General features: G+C 41.1%; 1 protein-coding gene across 1 annotated transcript in view; it reads left to right on the forward strand.

Moving 5' to 3' along the window:
- Nucleotides 1-9,442: 9,442 nt before the first annotated feature.
- MORF4L2 (mortality factor 4 like 2) overlaps nucleotides 9,443-9,861 on the forward strand; it is a 13,291-nt gene continuing 12,872 nt past the window's right edge. The window contains exon 1 of the mRNA XM_077748280.1: nucleotides 9,443-9,482. The gene's annotated coding sequence lies outside the window, so the exon portion shown is untranslated. The remainder of the gene's footprint in view (nucleotides 9,483-9,861) is intronic.

Here is a 9,861-nt window from a genome sequence, read left to right on the forward strand (position 1 = left end):
TATAAAATGGTCATGCCAAGGGGCACCTGTCTAGGTCAGTTGGTAAAGCATCCAACCCTTGATCTCAAAGTTGTAAGTTAGAGCCCCATGTTGGATATAGTGATAACTTAAAAATCTTTTTTAAAAATGGTCATGCCTGCTCAGCATCCCTCCTCATCAGGGAAATACAAATCAAAACCACACTGAGATACCACCTCATGCCAGTCAGAGTGGCCAAAATGAGCAAATCAGAGGACTCTAGATGCTGGCGAGGATGTGGAGAAACGGGCACCCTCCTACACTGTTAGTGGGAATGTAAACTGGTGCAGCCCCTCTGGAAAACAGTGTGGAGGTTCCTCAAAAAATTAACAATAGAACTCTCCTACGACCCAGCAATTGCACTGCTAGGAATTTACCCAAGGGATATAGAAGTGCTGATGCATAGGAGCACATGTACCCCAATGTTCATAGCAGCACTCTCCACAATAGCCAAAACATGGAAAGAGCCTAAGTGTCCATCAACGGACGAATGGATCAAGAAGATGTGGTTTATCTGTAGAATGGAATACTACATGGCAATGAGAAAGAATGAAATCTGGCCATGTGTAGCAACATGGATGGACCTTGAGGATGTTATGCTGAGCGAAATAAGTCAGGCAGAGAAGGACAAATACCATATGTTTGCACGTTTAGGAGGATTAGGAGGAATTTAACAGAGGACTGTGGGGGGGAAGAAGGCGGGAAATAGTGGGGGAGAGGGAGAGAGGCAAACCATGAGAGACTCTTGAATGCTGAGAACTGAGGACTGATGGGTGTTGGGGTGGAGGAGGGGTGATGGGCATGGAGGAGGGCACTTGTGGGGATGAGCACTGGGTATTATATGGAAACCAACTTGACAATAAACTATTTGTAAAAAAAAAAAATTAAATGCTCAGGAAAATAAACAATAAAAAAAAATAAAAATGGTCATGCCAAGCTCCAAATTCTACAAACTCAAGTGCCCCCCAGGGTTCTCTTTTGAATTTATTTGTGAATCCCTTAGATTTAGCTTCTTTTTGCCTTTCCCTAGTAGAAACAAAGCCTGTCATCACTATTTGTTGGCCCTAGGCTTCAAGTTGATCCTTTAAGGAAGGATAGAATATGGTTTCTCAGTACATTATTATCCTTCTATGAAATACACTCCACTGATTTCTTCCTGCCTGTCTCTTAGGATTTCAAATTCCAAGTGTATGAACCCTCTTCACTCATGGCCACCTAACAGAGTAGAGCTATGAATTTTGGACATTTATCTAATTCATGTCTATCTGCTACTTATATAATCTCCTGATATCCTGGTGGTGGATTCTTGTTCAGGTTAAAGGATTTGAGAGAGAGAGAAGGTCAAAACTAACTAATGTATCTTCAAAATATCACTGCCACCATGTTTGATGTTACCCTTCAACCAAGAGATAACCAGTTAGGAAAGACTGCAACTACAAAACAATATGAATTAATTCCCCTTACTCTTCCTTGGAGCAGGACAGAGGCACACTGCATTTCTGACATCCCCATTCACTATCTTCCTAACCACTTTGGGACTGAACCTAAGATGAAAAGAAACCATCCCCTGGCATTAACATCTACCCTATGGTGAGGATGAGTACTTTCTGATTAATTTTGGAATATTTCTTAGAACCACACATTTTTTTTAGCTCCCCTCAGGGGACAGGACAACACCTCAATTTTTATTGGAAAATCTAGTTCTTTTTCCTGTCCTTCCTTGAGTTCCTCCATTCTGGTTCACTCAAGGGGTATACCTTTAGAGACTTGTTTGCTTTATTATGCCCAGCGTCATATGGTTAAGGAATGGCTATTCACTGAATGCCCTTCCAGATATTCTCCACCCTGCCATTTAGCCTCCTCATGGAAGGATAAAAATCTAGTGTGTGTTGGCATAAGCATCCATTCTCTGAGTTTGACTCCCCAGTTTTTCTCAGGACCTAACCCTGAGATTCAGGCTCTTAGTGCCCTGAAAAGTCCCTAAATGAGCCCAGGTAAGACAAAATCCTTCACTAGAAATTTGAAGCTATCAAATGAGTGATCATCATGAAGAGTGCACTCAGTTGTGAGTTCCATTAAGGTAGGAATATCTTCTTCATCTGTAGCTAAGATCACAAGTGCCTGGAACAATGGACATGGGCAATAAATATCAGCTGAAGGAACAAATACAAGTGTTAAAGTAAGTGCTTTTGGCTCTAGTGTCAAATCTCTCTGGTTGGAATAATCAATGAGTAAGTTTTCTTTTGTTTTTGGAGGAGTAAGTGGTGGAGGGAATAGGTATGAGTGAATACGAGTCTACAAGATAATTGGGAGGCTAGAGTTTGGGGTAAGCTGAGGTTTGAGCTCTTTGGGTTTAGTTTGTTTGAATAGTTTATTTGTTTTGTTTTGGTTTTTTTTTTTTGATAGTGTTGTCTAATGATTTCCTCATTCCAGAACCAAAAACTTTTAAAGCTTTCCCTTTGCCCCCAGATGTGAGAACAATCTCTTCAGGCTGGCTTTCACCTACCAATATTGCCTCATCTCCTTTGGGTTCATTCAAATTTTTGTGGAGCACCTACCACAATATGCCAGACACTGTACGAAATATATGGGCAACACAGTGAAGAAGAAACAGCCCCTACCCTCAAAGGGCTTACTTATATTCTGGTGGGGGAGACAAACTTGGACTAAGTCATTAGAGAATAGAAAAATGGACAAAATGTGGAAGTATTATGGAAATATTTAAGAGGGAGACTTGACCTGGTTGAGGTTGAAATTAGGGGAAGGGATGTCCTGAAGGCTTCCCTGAGACAGAGACATTTAAGATATGACCTGAAGGAAAAATGAGATGGAAGGAAGCAGGAAGGATCTAAAGGGAGGCTAAAGAGAATGAAGGGGTCAGAGTAGGAGAGTTTTAAAGAAGGAAGTGATGTAACAGATTTGCATTTTGCAAAGAACATTCTGAGGAGGAATGTTGTAGGAGGAAAAGTTGTAGGGAGACGAGAGTTATTAGTCGAAAATAGTCCTAGCTTAAAAAGGGGAAATTAGTGCATGCTAAGGGAACATAAAGCAAGGCTAAACCTGGAGATCAAGGAAGTCTTCTCTGAAGATGTGACATTTCAAGTGAGACCTCAAGTCTGGGTTAGCTACGGTGAGGAGTTTGGTGGGGGTGAGAAGTTGAAGGAAGTCTCTGACACAATAACCTTCTGCTTTAGCTAAAGCAGTCCTCATTTTTGTAATGCTTTGGTCCCAACCTAGAATGCCACTTACCTTTTCCTTTTCCTTTTTCCTTCTAGCCAAATAATGTCTATCTTTCTAAGGCCTTCTCAAATCCCACCTTCTCTGATCATGCCCAGATACAGCTTCTCTTGATTCTAAACTCCAATGTTTGTTACTTAGCATTAAAGACACACTATTTCTTATTGTTACTTAACTGTACACATATCCCCAAACTCCCTGTAAGCTCCTTGAATTTACGAACTGTCTTCATTACTTTGGCATCATCCAGGATACCTAGCCCAGTGGTGGGCACATTAAATTACTCTCATGAAATAAATGAATAAGTGAATGAGGCACTGAAGTCCCTGCAGGCCTCCTTTAGTAACTCACTATTATCTGTGAAGCTGACAAGAAACAGGGTCAGCTTTCTCTAAAAGATTTCTGTTACTTGCATCCAAAGACCTAAGATTTGAAATTGATAGCTCCTTCCCACTGGACACTGCTTCTCACCCCCTTCCAATCTGCACCCCTCTCACCACCACCACCACCTTCTATTGTTTCTTCTGTCTTCTGGTTGTCAGCCAGGATGAGAAAATGGTCTAGCTGTTCTCAGAGACTTACGCCAGCCTGGACAGCTCTGCAGTGCCATGAAGGGCCAGGACTTTTGTTTACAGCTGGGACCATAGTGAGGTGGTGAGCACAGCTGACAGCCCCACTCTGGAGCAAACATCAATCTTCCTCTGTCCTCCCAGCCAAGTTTCACAGACCAGCTCTATTGAAAGCTGGCGGCACCCGCCTGGGTCTCACTGACATCCCACCCACAACTCTGGCCTAGGAGCAGCTGGGTGAATCTCGGCTTTGTACCTTTTTAAGAACTGCCCTTGCTCTCTTCTCTGTCTCCCGTTTCTAATCATGTTACCTCAAACTTCAAGGCCTTGAGAGAACATGTCCTCCTATGTTCCCACACTCTAAACAATGCTCCTACCTCTCCAACCATATCTCACTTCTAGCAATGTACCAATACCCTTCTTTGCTCAGGGGCACAGTAAAAACACAACAACAACAACAACAAAACCAAACCACATAGTTTTCAATGTGTACTTTATGGAGACTACCTTTCCAAGCTGAACAGACAGGTTCCAGGTCCTTGTGCATGAGTGCATGTATGCCTGTGTGTGCATATGTTGCCTGTGTGAACTCTGCAATCAGATGGCTTTCCCAACGTTTTTAAAACCTGCAAATCAGATAGGGCCTGGAGTCTTCAAAGAATATCCTTTGAGATTCCAACTGAGGGCCTCTTTGCAACTTATCCTGCTCCCTGATCCCCTCATTCCTTAGTAGCTTTGCTCTCTCCAGCACTCACCTAGGATGGGTACATGGTGGTTCATAAAGCTTCAACAATTTAAAGATGTACAACTTTATTTTTTTAATAGTTTACTGTCAAGTTGGTTTCCATGTAACACCCAGTGCTCATCCCCACAACTGCCCTCCTCCATGCCCATCACCCCTATTCCCCTCTCCCCAACCATCAGCCCTCAGTTTGTTCTCAGCATTCAAGAGTCTCTCATGGTTTGCCTCCCTCCCTCTCCCCAACTGTTTTTACCCTTCTTCCCCCACCATGGTCCTCCATTTAGTTCCTCCTAATCCATCTATACATGCAAACATATGGTATAAAGATGCACAACTTTTAACTACTACGGGTTTGTCTTCCTTAATAGTATTACAGCTGAAGTTTATGAAAGACATAGCTTTTATTATTCCTAGTAAAATGGGCACTGTGGGTGCAGCTTATAAGCATAAACAAGTTATCTCTGGAAAACTGGCTCAAGACAAACTCTTTGAGATGATGATCAGATTGTAGGAGTCAGAATACACTGGTGAAAATCAGTCCTCACCTGTTGGTTGATGTGTAACATGGATAACTTGACATGATGATTCCAAGTAAAGCCTATGGTTCACAAAACCACACACTTCAGTATACTGCATGCTAAACTACTGACTCAGGAAGGGGGAACCAAAGCATTATGTGCAAGTTTGGCATTCCAAGGTCACCAAGGACCATATTGATTAGATTTAGGTTTCAGTCATTTGAAATAACCTCTTTCTGTTAAATGGATGGGCCAGTTGAAGCAGGGGAGGGTTGATTACAAGAGAGAGGAGCTAAAAAATAACAAATACTGTAAAAGGATAAAATTTCCATGACTATTTCCATCCTTTTTCCTGTCCATCATAGGCTAGCAAACTAGACTGATACAGACTAATTTGCTGAACTGGTTTTGTGAGATCCCTATGGAATGAGGCAGGTATAAATATATAGAAAACATTATTATTTTTTAAAAAAACCATTTTACTTAGCCTTGAAATATTAAGGTTTTTTTTAACTTTTAAATTAACCAAATATTCTTTTAAATATCAACCAATAAGCTAGTCAGAATGAAATGAAAAACATCCAAAATAACCTTAGAATACAACAATTTCATCTACTAGCCAGGAGCCATGACAGGATACTGGTGTCCCTCTCCACTCTCCAGAACAGGCTAACCACTACCTTCCAGACCTAGTAAAGCTCTTAGTCACAAGGCAAGGGCAACGTATACTGTTACAGCTGTTACTGATAGGCAGAGCAGATTGCCCCTGCAGAAGGCTACCTAATGAGAAGAGGCTGAAATTCATTCTTCGACTGCCCTGGTGGAGCTCCAACATCCCTGAGAAAGAAAAATATTTTTCTCGTTGTTTCACTGGAGTGGACACTTCTCTACAACTTGTCTGCTCTCAGGTGGCTCATGTTTCTAATTAGCACAAAGGCATTTTATGAGGAAATGATGGCCTTGAAAATAACAGAGATCTTGGAGCCACTTGCTGTTTGTTCTCTCTGAAGGCTGGTACAATAAACAGTCTCCATCTGGAGTTGGGTCTTGAAGCCAACCAAAAAGTGATCTAAGCTATCATTCCCTTCCAGTTGTAACAGATTGTGAAGACAATGGCTCAGCTATAAATGTAAGAAGGAAGAAGAGTAACTCGCATTTTCTGAGGACCCACTAAAAGTCAGGAATCTATGGAAACTTTATCCTACTTAGTAAGTGGAAGAGGCAGGAGGATATTTACTTTTAAGAGGATAGCATGGCATAATGAAAAAAAAAACTGGGGTTTTGGAGTCAATGAAGTCTAAATATTTGCTCTGCCATTTGCTAATTGGCAACTTTAAGTGAGTACTTAGCTTCTCTGGGCTTCAGTGGAAGATTCACTAAGATAACAGATGTAAAGAACTGAACACAGTGCTGCCCGGCACATAGAAGGCATTCAGTTCCTATGTCTTTTTCTGCTACTACCCTGACTCGAAAGCTAATTCACATGATTCACATCCTTGGCCTTGAGATCTCACTCAACAGAGTAGAACAGGAGGGGTTCGACTAGAGAGAATATTGGAGTGGAAGTCAGGAGATGTAGGTCCCAATGCCAGACATATCCTCCGTTAAAGTATGTTGGGTAAGTTACTCCCCTCTCCTGACTCTGTCAATAAAACAGGACAACATACCTAGCTCTGATACTGAAAGAAAGCAGATGAAATCACTTTTATTGGGCTCCTGCCATGAATTATATACTATGCTAGGTCCTTTTACATACTTTGTAACTCTAAATCAGCACTCAGCTTTCCGGGGATGGTAGAAATATTCTGTATCTGTTGATATCCAATTTGGTACCAATACTAGCCATAAGTAGCTACTGAGCCCTTGAAATGTGGTCAGTACAACTGAGGATCTGAATTTTTAATTTTACTTAACTTTAATCCAAAGTTAAATACCCACATGTCTAGTGGCTACTGTTTTAGATACCGCATCTCTAACATTATGAAGCAGGGATATTTGTTCCCATTTAATGTATGGTAAAACTGAGTCTCAGAAAATTTAAAGCCTTCTTAAAAGTTACATAAACAGTAAGTAACTAAACCAGACTCAAAATTGAGCAGTAGAAAGTTTAGCAAGGTAGTACTGTGAGATACACCAGGAGTTACCCAAACTCCCCTATACAAGTCATATGACCAAAGAAAAATAATTATAGTCTCTAGAACTCACTTTCACCACCTATAAAATGATAATTATCACCTAATTTACAGACTTATTGTTGGGACTAATGTGTATAGAGCTATATAGTGTGGCCCACAATAGGTTTCAACAACAGTGTTTCCTCACTACTCAGTTCCTCCCCAAGGTTCAGGCATAAACTAAAATAGATTAGGTGTAGGGTAGAGAAAACATTTGCGGAATATAAAAGCAAAAAGGGAAACACCTATGAGCTTTTAGGTGATATCTTATTATAGAATAGAGATGAGGAAGAGTATGAAATGATCAAAATATTTCCATTTATTCGGTTTGCTTTTCTGCCCTCTACTTGGTATTCTAGTCACTGTTAGCTAAAGCAGGGAACAAGGTAGCTATAATGTATTTTGAGGCCCAGAAAGACAAGCTATTATAGATGAACAGTGTACTATCAAGGGCTTGGGCTGGAAAAGCATGTAAAGTTTGAATCCTGACTGCCCCATTTGTATGCACTGAGAAAACAACTGAACACCTCTATATGTTAATTTTTAATCTTAAAATGGGACTGCTAATATGCAAGGTGTTGTATACTTGAAACTAATACATTGTATGTCAACTATACTTCAATAAAGAAAAGGACAAAAATTTTTGAAAAACTATACAGGGTGTCTCAATAAACACATCATTTATTGTTTTGCTTTACATTCTGTAGCACCCTCTAGTGGAGTGTACAAAAATAAGCATTGCATTTCTGCCTTCCAAAGCAGTGGTTTTAACTTCAGTGTACACTGGAATCAGCAGAAGACTCTGTTATAACACAGATCACCAAACCCTACCCCTAGTATTTCTGATTCATTAGGTCTGAGGTGGGGTCTGAGCATCTGAACTTCTAACAACTTCCCCAAAAGTGGTAATAATGCTGCCTGGTGTGTCTGGAAAACACACTTGGATAACCACAGGTCTAAATCTTCCTCCCCTCCCCTCTGCGTGTGCATGTGCACATTTGTGCTCGTGGATGCACACACGTGTACGATTGATAATTGAAAGATATATATTTCTTTGAGTTTTATGTATTCAGACCCATCTAACAAGGATTTTGTGAGGAACAGAAGACTAGCCATGTAAAGGATATGACACAACATGTAAACTATAGAAAGCATGCAAAAAACTGGGGATCACAGAACATAAGTTATTTGCCCAAGGTCTCAGGGTTAGGAAGTAGGGAATTAAAATTAAGTTTCCAGGTACCTGGGTGGCTCAGTTGGTTAAGAGTCTGACTCTTGATTTCAGGTCAGGTCCCATGTCAGCTCTTTGGGGACAGCACAGAGCCAGCTCAGGATTCTCTCTCTCACTTTCTCTCTACCCCTCCCCCACTCATGTTTTTTTCTCGCTCTCAAAGTAAACAAACATTAAAAAATAAAAATAAAGGGGCGCCTGGGTGGCTCAGTTGGTTAAGCATGCGACTTCAGCTCAGGTCATGATCTCACGGCTCAGGTCATGATCTCACAGTTCGTGAATTCGAGCCCAGCATCGGGTCCTGTGCTGACAGCTCAGAGCCTGAAGCCCGCTTCAGATTCCGTGTCTCCTTCTCTCTCTGCTCTTCCCCTACTCGTTCTCTGTCTCTGTCTCTTAAAAATGAATATATTTTTTAAAATTTTTAAATAAAATAAAATTAGGTCTCTAACTCNAAAAGATCAGTTTTCAATATCAGGGTCCAAGTTCCTATCTGTCTTTATTAACTAAACAGCCATCTATATTTTCCAATGGGGAGTGTTGTCAGCATTTGAAAAGCAGGTGCACGCAAAGAATTCTGTCTTCATCAGCATCAGTGCCTGCGGCTATTCATCAATTCTGACTCCCCAAAAAAGGCAAGGAGGAAAGAAGAGAGGGATAGAGGGGGGAATTTTTTTAAAAAGAAAACAAGGAAAAACATCTGGATCTAGGGCCATAGTCCTCTGTCTGGCTGGGCTATTTACAGAAGTTAATTTGATTTTTCCCTAGCAATGAAAGATATATATGATCCCCATAGATTGTGGAGTTCAACAAATCAGAAAGAGGGGGAACAAAATCCCATAATTCCAGGGACTAAACAGCCAATCCTTTGCTGGGATTTGGTGGCATCTAGTGGCTGACTCAAGAGGTATAAACCTCACCCAGAGAACTTTCTGGAAAATTAACTGAGTGCGTACTTGCCTGAAGGGCACTGTGCTTGGAGATCAGGACAAAAAGGTAAGAGAGCCTCAGTCCCTACAGAAATTCGGAGTCTGCGTATATACAGAGAGCGCGCGCGCGCGATAGAGAGACTGGAGAAGGCTGTCACATCCAGATATTGCCGGCAGAAAATTGTGTTCGTACCAAGAAAACTGCACGAAACTTTGGCGGTGGGGGATGGGAGCGGATACTAGAAAACGGGAAAGAAGCTGTTCCTTGGTATTGCTAATATGGGATTGGGAGGGCTTGGCTCTTAAGTGGAAAACTATATAACATGATTTTGGCAATCAAAAAAAAAGTGGGAGGAAAGTGTATATTTAGGGTCTCAAATTAAATCGATAGGAGAGACCAAAATATTTCTGGTAAAGGCTCATTATTGGTTATGGTCGCCTTGACT

Source organism: Crocuta crocuta, unplaced genomic scaffold (assembly GCF_008692635.1).
Source record: "Crocuta crocuta isolate KB4526 unplaced genomic scaffold, BGI_CrCroc_1.0 scaffold2576, whole genome shotgun sequence".
Lineage (NCBI taxonomy): Eukaryota > Metazoa > Chordata > Mammalia > Carnivora > Hyaenidae > Crocuta > Crocuta crocuta.